This window comes from Meriones unguiculatus, chromosome 19 (genome assembly GCF_030254825.1).
Source record: "Meriones unguiculatus strain TT.TT164.6M chromosome 19, Bangor_MerUng_6.1, whole genome shotgun sequence".
Lineage (NCBI taxonomy): Eukaryota > Metazoa > Chordata > Mammalia > Rodentia > Muridae > Meriones > Meriones unguiculatus.
The window spans coordinates 22,832,434-22,843,174 of record NC_083366.1 but is presented as its reverse complement, the minus strand read 5'-3'; the positions used below and the strand labels follow the sequence as shown (position 1 = coordinate 22,843,174).

The window sequence follows — 10,741 nt, the reverse complement described above, 5'->3', positions numbered from 1 at the left end:
ATATACATATACACATACTTACACACATATGCATATATGATATCTGTGTGCACCACATGTGTGTCTGGTGCTCATGAAGATCAGCGAAGTACATACAAGCCCCTGGAAATGGAGTTACATATAGTTGTTAGCTGCCATGTGGGTGTTGGTGATCAAACCCAGGTCCTCTGGGGGAAAAAAAAACAGTTGGTGCTCGCTCTCAATCTCTGATCCATCTCTCCAACTCCAAATTTTCATGAATGAGAAAGTCTTAAGATAACTAAAAGCTGGGAATGCAGCTCAGTGGCAAAAACCTTGTTTATCATGTGTATGATATCGGGTTCATTTCAAGCACCACAGAAGGAAAAAACAAAGACAGAGAGAAAAGGGAAGGAAGCAGAAGGGAGGGGAGAAAGGGAATGGAAGGAAGCAGGCTACATGATGACTCAGAAAGGACTAATATTTTTAAAATACATCCTTATTAGACTCTTCCATGCATTCTTTTAAATTATTTCAAATAGATGAACTATTACTAATAAGATCTTAGACTATGAAATGCCACATACCTGTTTGCTTGTTGTTTTTGTGGTGGTGGTGGATGTTATAAAGTTTGATATTTAACACAATGATCTTTGTTATACAACAAGCTTGTTCATGTGTATATACATTTAATATATTTAGTCTCTGTACATATACAAGTGTATATATCCAGTGTTATATACACTATATTACATATATATACTACTAAATATTAAAATAAATTATCCTCAAAAGTTAGAACTTAAGAAATATAGACAACTGAACTAGCCCATTTATAAAGGGCATCATATATCTTCTTTCTGCACAACTCATTACGATACTCAGGGACACAGGTGTAGTTCTTACAAATACACAGTGCAAATCTCCACCAGGAGCTGAATTCTGGGTCCAAAGCACTTTTCTACCAAGAACAATTTACAACATCCGTGAAAGAATAGGAAGCTAGTAATGATATTCATGAAGTTCAGTAATACACCTGAGTATGGCTTCATAATGACTAATATTTGCTGTGACTTCCAGTTAATTTCTGGAAATATTTCTGAAAAACATTAGGAAAGGAATCTGCTATCTCACAGATTTGGGCCTAAATTTATTAGTTATCAATCCATTTCTATTTTATATCTATTGCCCCAACCTGCTTAGTCCATGCAGATTTATCTGGTCTACATACACACCTATGGCTGCTGCCAGTCATGCTCTTCAGGTTATTGCCCTGATGGACAAAGGCATGGACACTCCCTAGAGATCTTAACATCAAAATAGGAATGTAAAATAAAAAGAAACTTGAGAAGGCTTGCCTATAATTGACTGAGACATGAAGAATAAATGAGGATTCACTGTATCTGCAGAGGAAAATGCTTCCTAAAGAGTCTCAAGAGTGGAAAACTTTGCCCCCTCAAACAGTGTCCTGAAAATTTCTTTTTTAACATAAGCATAAGGTATCATAATTGCCAAAACAAAACTGTTAAGAAATATTGCTCAACTGTACCGAAGTTTCAGTGTTATAGATCTTACCTGTTTGATCACAGGCCTTTGAAGTTGGTCCTAAAAATCTGGATACAGCCATAACAAGAAGCTTTTTCAGTTTCATGAGGTCCATTTCTGATTGTTAATCTTAGAACCTGTGCTGTTGGTGTTCTGTTCAGGAAAATGTCTTCTGTTCCAATGAATTCTTACGCTCTTCCCCACTTTTTCTTCTAACAGATTTAGTGTGTCTGGTTTTATATTGAGGTCATTGATCCACTTGGACTTTAGTTTTCTGCAGGATGATAAAGATTGATCTATTTGCATTTTTCTACATGTAGACATCCAGTCAGACCTGCACCATTTCTTGAAGATACTGTCTTTTTTCCTTTGTATGGTTTTGGCTTTTTGTCAAAAATCAAGTATCCGTAGGTGTGTGGGCTTATTTCTGAACTTTCTTTTCAATTCCATTGATCTACCATTCTGTTTCTATGCCAGTACCAAACAGTTTTTATTACTATTGCTCTGTAGTACAGCTTAAGATAAGGGATGGCAATACCTCCAGACAATCTGTTGTTGTACAGGATCATTTTGGAAATTTAAGGTTTTTTGTTTTTCCATATGAAGTTGAGAACTTTTCTTTCACGGTCTGTAAAGAATTGTGTTGGTATTTTATGGGATTTGCATTGAATGTGTAGGCTGCTTTTGGCAGGATGGCCATTTTCACTATGTTAATCCTACCTATCCATGAGCATGGGAGATCTTTCTATCTTCTGATATCTTCTTCAGTTTCTTCAGAGACTTGAAGTTTTTTCAAACAGGTCTTTCACTTGCTTGGTTAGAGTCACACCAAGGTACTTTATGTTATTAGTGGCTATTGTGAAGGGTTTTGTTTCCCTGATTTCTTTCTCGGCCCTTTTGTCTTTGGGATACAGGAGGACTATTGATTTTTTTAAGTTAATTTTGTATCCAGCTATTTTGCTGAAGGTGTTTATCAGATGAAGGAGTTCTCTGGTTGAATTTTTGGGATCGCTCATGTATGCTGTCATATCATCTGCAAATAGCGAAACTTTGATCTCTTCCTTTCTGATTTGTATCCCATTGATTTCCTTTAGTTGCCTTATTGCTCTAGCTAGGATGTCAAGTACTATGTTGAAGAGATATGCAAAGAGTGGGCAACCTTGCCTTGCAAGGCACATAACTAAAAACTTCTCTGTGTATAAAATTTAAAGAACAGAACTCTGTTCACCAGATTGCTTCCTTGGTGATTTTTTTTAATATTATGGGGCCAAGGGTCCACTCTGTAACCAAAGCTAGCCTCCAATTCATGATGATTCTCCTGTTTTAAATTCAGCTCTCAAAAAGGCCATTAAATATATAATACCTTGGAGTCTCCCTAACAATGAAAATGAAAGACTTTTATGATAAAAACTTCAAGTCTTTAAAGAAATTGAAAAAGATATTAGAAAATGGAATGATCTACAGTATTCATGGATTGGTAAAAAAAAAAAAAAAGGTTGAGCATGGGAGGAGAAGAGGGAGGGCAGAATTTCAAGGGATGAGAGAGGGGCTACAACTGGGATACAGAGTGAATAAATTGTAATAAATATAAAAATTAAAATTAAAAATTAACACAGTAAAAATGCCCATTCTAAAAGCAATCTACAAATTCAGTGCAATATCCCATTAAATATTCCAACACAATTCTTTACAGACTTTGAAAACAATAATATTCAATTTCCTATAGGAAAAAAAAACATGATAGCTAAAGCAATAACAAACAATTTAAAACTTCTGACAGTATTAACTTTCCTGATTTCTAGCTGTACTACAGAAGTATAATAATAAAAACATCTTGGTATTAGCATAATAACAGACATGATGATCAATGGAATTCAATTAAAGACAAATATAAATCCACACCTATGGACATCTGATTTTTATATTTTAAAAAATGTTAGAAATACACAATGGAAAAAGAAAGCATCTCCAACAAATGGTGTTGGTCAAGCTGGATGTCATCATATAGAAGAATGCAAATAGATTTATACCTAACTTGTACAAAAATTAAGTCCAAATGGATCAAATACCTCAACATAAAACAACACAATTAACCTGATATAAGAGAAAGTGGGGAATAACCTTGAAGGCATCAGCACAGAAGACAATTTCTTAAAACACAAGAGTGCAGGCACTAAGGTCGACAATAAATGGGGCCTCATGACACTGAAAAGCTTCTGTAAGGCAAAGGAGAGTGTCAACAGGAGAAAACAGCAGCCTACAAATAGGAAGAGTTTTACGAAATTTACATCTGATACAGGGCTAATATCCAAAGTACATAAAGAACTCAAGAAAATTGACATCAACAAACCAAACACTCTAACTTAAAGAATAGGGTACAACTCTAACCCAAAAGTTCTCACTAAAGAATCTCAGGTGACTGAAAAACACTTAAATGTTCAACATCCTTAGCTATCAGGGAAATGCAAATCAAAATGATCCTGAGATTTTTTTTTCTCACACCTCTCAGAATGCGTGAGGTCAATAACACAAATGACAGCTTATATTCACAAGGATTAGGAACAAGGGGAACATTGCTCCATTGCTGGTTGGAATGCAAACTCATACACCTATTACGAAAATCAATATCTAGTATTTCAGAAAATTAGCTATCTATCTACCTCCAGCAATACCACTCCTGGGCATATACCTAAAGGACACACCATTCTACCATAAGAACACTTGCTCAACTACGTTCATTGTAGCTTTCTTCATAAGAGTCTCAAATAGGAAACAACCTAGGTGTCACTCAACTGAAGAGTGAATAAAGAAAATGGAGTACATTTACAAAATGAAGTATTGCTCAGCTATTAAGAAAAAAAACAACATCATGAATTTTACAGGCAAAAGATGGAACTAGAATAAAATCATCCAGAGTGATTCAACCCAAAAACATGGACAAACATGATATGTATTCACTTATAAGTGCATATTAGCTATTAAGTAAAGGAAAAATAGCTTCCCACAATCTCACACCCATCCTTTCCAGCATCAGCCAGGCAGAATGGTTCCTTCAAAAAAAAAAAAAAAGGTGGAAAAGAAGGGCATTCTGGACCACACTTGAAGATGGTGCCTAGCATGCACAGTTTCTGAGCTGTGGGAAACAGAGGGTCACTTGGGAAATTGAAACCGCTGCTCTGCAGGTCCAACTGAGGAGTTAAGGGGGATAACACTGGAAACTGCACCAGGACCATCACCAGCGCTTGCTACATATACAGTGCATGCAGGAGTAAACCCCTAGAAGCCTGCAAGGCAGAGCCCCTCCCACACACTCAAGGGTTCAACATTCTCTATCACTCTGTCCCTCAACGCACATTTCCACATACACTTACACACACACACACACACACACACACACACACACACCTGCATTTGCCCTTTTGCACCAGGCGCTTTTCTCCCACAGGTACAGTTAGTGCACCAACACACATGCTGAAACCACGGGACCTCTCTCAGCTTCCTGAAGAACTCTCCAGACTCAGGAAAGAGACAGTACCAGTCTGAACTGCAGAATCCAGAAACAAACAGGGAAGGTGTCAGATAAGCCATTGGCCAGGGGTAAGCGAAAAAGCACATCCAACATAAATCAGGACATCATGGCTTCACCAGCAACCCCTAAAATTGATGGATACTCCAAATCATCAGAAGCACAGGAAACTTGCTTTAGAGCTATGCTTACCCAGTTATTAGAGGTTCATAAAGAGGAAACAAACAATTCTCTCAAAGCAATAGCCATGCAAATTCAGACAGTTAGAGAGAAAATGAAAAAATATATCAAAGATTTGGCCAGTAATTGGAGGCAAAGAAAGATAAAATGAACAAAATTCTCAAAGAAACACAGGCAAATATAGCCAAAAAAAAATAGAGGCACAAGTAGAGATACAATTAGTGGCATATAGAGAGAAAATGAACAAAAAAATAGAGACCATCATAGAGAGACAGGAATCCAAAAACAGATGAACGAAAAGGTTCAAGGCATGCAAACAGAATTAGAATCAATAAACAAAACACAAATTGAGAAAGCTGGAGCTGGAGAACTTGGAGAAAAGATCAGGAACCAGAAAGGAAGCATCACCAAGAGAATACAAGAGATGGAAGAGAGAATCTCTGGTGTTGAAGATACACTCACAGAAATTAATACTTCTCTCAAACAAAAAGTAAAACCAGAAAGTCCCAAGCACAAAATATCCAAGAAATCAAGGATGCCATGAAAAGATGAAATCTAAGAATAATAGGAATCGATGAAAAAGAAGACTCCAGGCTACAAGGTCCAGAAAACATGTTCAAGAAAATCATAGAAGAACATTTCTCAACTTAAAGAAAGAGATGTCCATAAATATACAAGAGGCCTACAGAACACCAAATAGACTAGACCAGAAAAGAAACACCTCATATCACATCATAGTCAAAACACTAAATGTACAGAGCAAAGAAAAGATATTAAAAGCAGCAAAGAAAAAAGGCCAAGTAACATATAAAGGTAGACCTATCAGAATCACACTGGAATTCTCATCAGAAACTATGAAAGCCAGACGGGCCTGAGCAGGTGTCATGCAGACTCTAAGAGACAACAGATGCCAACCCAGACTACTATACCCGGCAGAGCTTTCAATTAATATAGATGGAGAAAACAAAACATTCCATGACAAAACTAAATGTATGCAATATTTACACAACAAATCAGGCCTACAGAAGATACTAGAAGGAAAACTCCAATCCAATGAAAAAAACTTCACCCAAGAAAACACCACATACAGATAATATCCCAACAAAAATTACAAGAAAATAAGCAATGAAACAAAGTAAGACCACTGACTCCAATATAAAAGGAACTAACGTTCATTGGTCACTATTATCTATCAACATCAATGGACTCAACTCTCCAATAAAAAGACACAGACTAACAGAATGGGTGCAGAAACAGGATCCAAAATTCTGCTGCATCCAAGAAATGCAACTCTGCATCAAAGATAAACACTACCTCAGAATAAAGGGCTGGAAAAATGACTTTCAAGCAAATGGACCCAGAAAACAAGCTGGGGTAGCTTTTTAATATCTAATAAAATAGATTTTATTTTTTTATGAGCTTTTAATTTTTTAATTTTTATTTTTTAATTTTAATTACAGTTTATTTACTTTGTATCCCAGGGGTAGCCCCCTCCCTCATTCCCTCTGAATCCCACCCTCCCTCCCTCATCTCCTCCCTGCCCCTCTCTAAGTCCACTGATAGGGGAGGTCCTCCTCCCTTTCCATCTGACCCTATTTATCAGGTCTCATCAGGACTGGCTGCAATGTCCTCCTCTGTGGCCTAGCAAGGCTGCTTCTCCCTTGGAGGGGGTGGTGGTGGTAAAAAAGCCTGCCACTGAGTTCATGTTGGAGACAGTCCCTGTTTCCCTTACTAGGGAAACCCCTTGGATGCTAAGCTGCCATGGGCTACATCTGAGCAAGGGTTCTAGGGTATATTCATGCATGGTCCTTGGTTGGAGAATCAGTCTCAGAAAAGACCTCTGTACCCAGATATATTTGGTCCTTGTAGGGCTCCTATCCTCTTCATGTCTTACTAACTCCCCCTTCTTGCATATTATTCCCTGCACTCTGCCCAAGGTTTGTTTATGAGTTTCAGTATCTGCTTTGATACACTCCTAGGTAGAGTCTTTCAGAGGCCCTCAGTGGTAGGCTCCTGTCCTGTTTCTTGTTTGCTCCTACTTCCTATGTTCATCCCATTTGTCTTTTTAAGTGAGGGTTGATCATCTTACTCCGGAACCTCCTTCTTGTTTATCTTCTGTAGGTGTACAGATTTTAGTATGTTTATCCTATATAATTGGTCTAGTAGCCACTTATAAGTGAGTATATACTGACTGTGTGTGTCTTTCTGCTTCTGGGATACCTCAATCAGGATGATCTTTTCTGGGCCTACCATTTTCCTGAAAATTTTATGATTTCCTTGTTTTTCATTGTCCAGTAATATTCCATTGTGTAAATGTACCACAATTTCTGTATCCATTCCTCCACTGAGGTACATCTGGGTTCTGGCTATTACGAATAAAGCTGCTATGAACATGGTTGAACAAATGTCCTTGTTGTGTACTTGAGCAAATTTTGGATATATGCCTAGAAGTGGTATTGCTGGATCTTGAGGAAACACTATTCCTAATTGTCTGAGAAAGCGCCAGATTGATTTCCAAAGTGGTTGTACCAGTTTACATTCCCACCAGCAATGGAGGAGGGTTCCCCTTTCTCCACAACCTCTCCAGCATGTGTTGTCACTTGACTTTTTGATCTTAGCCATTCTGATGAGTGTAAGGTGAAATCTCAGGGTTGTTTTGATTTGCATCTCCCTGATGGCTAAGGACGTTGAACATTTCTTTAAGTGTTTCTCAGCCAGACACTCTAACTTGGTTAGAAGAAAAAGTGAGGAAAAGCCTTGACTTCACTGGCACAGGAGACAACTTCCTGAACAGAACACCAACAGCACAGGCTCTAAGAGAAACAATCAATAAATGGGACCTCATGAAACTGAAAAGCTTTCTAAAGCAAAGGACACTGTCTTCAGAACAAAATGACAGCCTACAGACTGGGAAAGGATCTTCATCAACCCTATATCTGACAGAGGGCTAATATCCAGAATATATAAAAAACACAAGAAGTTAAAAAGCAAAAAATCAAGCAATCCAATTTAAAAAATGGGGTATGGAGCTAAACAGAGAATTCTCTGTAGAGGAATAAAATAGACTTTCAACCAAACTTAATAAAAAAAACATGAGGAAGGACACTACATTCTCATCAAAAGAAAACTTCACCAAGAGGACATCAGAATTATGAACATCTATGCCCCAAACACAAGAGTGCCTACATTCATAAATAAAACATTATGAAAACTTTAATCACACATTGATCCCAATACCTTAATAGTGTTCAACACCCCACTTTCACGAAGGGACAGATCATCTAGACAGAAGCCAAGTAGGGAAATAAAAGCACTTACAGGGGTCCTAAATCAAATGGACCTAATAGATGTCTACAGAATTTTCTACCCAAACTCAAAAGAGTATATACCTTCTTTTCAGCACCTCATGAAACCTTCTCCAGAATACCCCATATAGTTGGTCACAGAGCAAGCCTCAACAGATACAAGAAGATTGAAATAATCCCCTGTATTCTATCTGACCTGTATTCTATCTGGACCTCAACAACAATGGAATTAGAAAAAAGCCTACAAGCACCTGGAAACTGAACAACTTGCTGCTCAATGACAGCTGGGTTAAGGAAGAAATAAAGAAAGAAATTAAAGATTTCCAAGAATTCAATGAAAATGAAGGTATAACATACCCTAATTTATGGGACACAATGAAAGCAGTGCTCAGAGGAAAATTCATAGCACTAAGTGCATTCAAGAAGAAATTTGTGACATCTGATACAAGCAACTTAATGGCCCAAGTGAAAGCCCTACAAAAAAAAGGAGGAAATACACCCAAGAGGAGCAGACAGCTGGAAGTACTCAAACTCAGGACTGAAATCAATGAATTAGAAACAAATAAAACAGTTCAAAGAATCAAAGAAATCAAGAGCAGGTTCTTTGAGAAAATCAACAAGATAGACAAACCTTTAGCCAAACTAACTAAAAGGAAGAAAGAAACTATCCAAATCAGCAAAATCAGAAATGAAAAGGGGGACATAACTACAGAAACTGAGGAAATCCAAACAATCATCAGGATGTACTACAAAAGCCTATATGCCACAAAATTCGAAAACCTAAAAGAAATGGACAATTTTCTTGATAGATTCCATCTACCAAAATTAAGTCAAGATCAGGTAAAAAGATTGAATAGTTCTATATCCTGCAAGGAAATAGAAGCAGTCAGCAACAATCTCCCTTCCAAAAAAAGCCCTGGGCCAGATGGTTTCAGTGCAGAATTCTACCAGACCTTCAAAGAAGTGCTAACTCCAATTCTCTCCAAACTATTGCACAAAATAGAAACAGAAGGAAGATTACCAAACTCATTCTGTGAAGCCACAGTCACCTTGATACCTAAACCACACAAAGACCTAACAAAAAAAAAAAAGAGAGAACTTCAGGCCTATGTCTCTTATGAACATTGATGCAAAAATAGTCAATAAAATACTTGCAAACAGAATCTAATAACACATCAAAGATATCATTCACCATTACCAAGTAGGCTTCATCCCAGGCATGCAAGGGTGGCTCAACATACAGAAATCCATCAATGTAATCCAACACATAAACAAACTGAAGGAGAAAAATCACACGATCATCTCCTTAGATGCCAAAAAAGCATTTGACAAAGTCCAACAGCCATTCTTGTTTAAAGTCTTGAAGAGATCATGGATACAAGGCACATACCTAAACATAGGAAAGGCAATATACAGCAAGCCTATAGCCAACATCAAACTTAATGAAGAGAAACTTAAATCAATCCCATTGAAATCAAGGACAAGGAACGGCTGCCCACTCTCCATATATTTTCAACAAAGTACTTGAAGTTCTAGCTAAAGCAATAAGACAACTAAAGAAAATCAAGGGGATACAAATCAGAAAGGAAGAGATCAAAGTTTCACTATTCACAGATGATATGATAGTATTAAGTGACTCTAAAAATTCAACCAGAAAACTCCTTTAGCTGATAAACAACTTCAGCAAAGTGGCTGGATCCAAAATCAACTAAAAAAAAAAATCAAAAGCCTTCCTATATACCAAAGACAAAAGGGCCAAGAAAGAAATCAGGGAAACAACACCCTTCACAATAGCTACTAATAACATAAAGTACCTTGGTGTGACTCTAACCAACAGGTGAAAGACCTCTTTAAAAAAAAAACAAAAAAAAAAACAAAAAAAAAACAAACAAAAAAACAAAAAACAAAACAAAACAAAAAACTTTAACTCTCTGAAGAAAGAAATTGAAGCAGATATCAGAAGATAGAAAGATCTCCTGTGCTCATGGATTGGTAGGATTAACATTGAGAAAATGGCCAACTGGCCAAAAGAAATCTACAGATTCAACACAATTCCCATCAAAATACCAAATCAATATTTTAGAGACCTTGAAAGATTCTCAGCTTCATATGGAGAAACAAAAAACCCAGAATCTCCAAACTGATACTGTACAACAACAGATCATCTAGAGGTATCTCCATTCCCGATCTCAAGCTTTACTATAGAACAATAATAATAAAAACTGCC

General features: G+C 37.1%; 1 protein-coding gene across 1 annotated transcript in view; it reads left to right on the top strand.

Annotated features, from left to right (window-relative positions):
• Nucleotides 1-10,741, top strand: part of LOC132649330 (aldo-keto reductase family 1 member C1-like) — a 298,798-nt gene that overhangs the window by 31,161 nt on the left and 256,896 nt on the right. The window lies entirely within an intron of this gene.